The sequence below is a fragment of the Priapulus caudatus genome, unplaced genomic scaffold, assembly GCF_000485595.1.
Source record: "Priapulus caudatus unplaced genomic scaffold, Priapulus_caudatus-5.0.1 Scaffold1442, whole genome shotgun sequence".
Taxonomy (NCBI): Eukaryota; Metazoa; Priapulida; class Priapulimorpha; order Priapulimorphida; family Priapulidae; genus Priapulus; species Priapulus caudatus.
The window spans coordinates 55,854-56,087 of NW_014578503.1; positions in this window are offsets into that span (position 1 = coordinate 55,854).

Here is a 234-nt window from a genome sequence, read left to right on the forward strand (position 1 = left end):
GCATACGTGTGTACACATACACATGTACGCACGCACACAAACGCACACGTGTGCACACGTACACATGTACGCACGCACACAAACGCATACGTGTGTACACATACACATGTACGCACGCACACAAACGCACACGTGTGCACACGTTCACACGCACGCACGCACGCACACAAACGCACACGTGTGCACACGTTCACACGCACGCACGCACGCACGCACGCGTATACGCACACATCA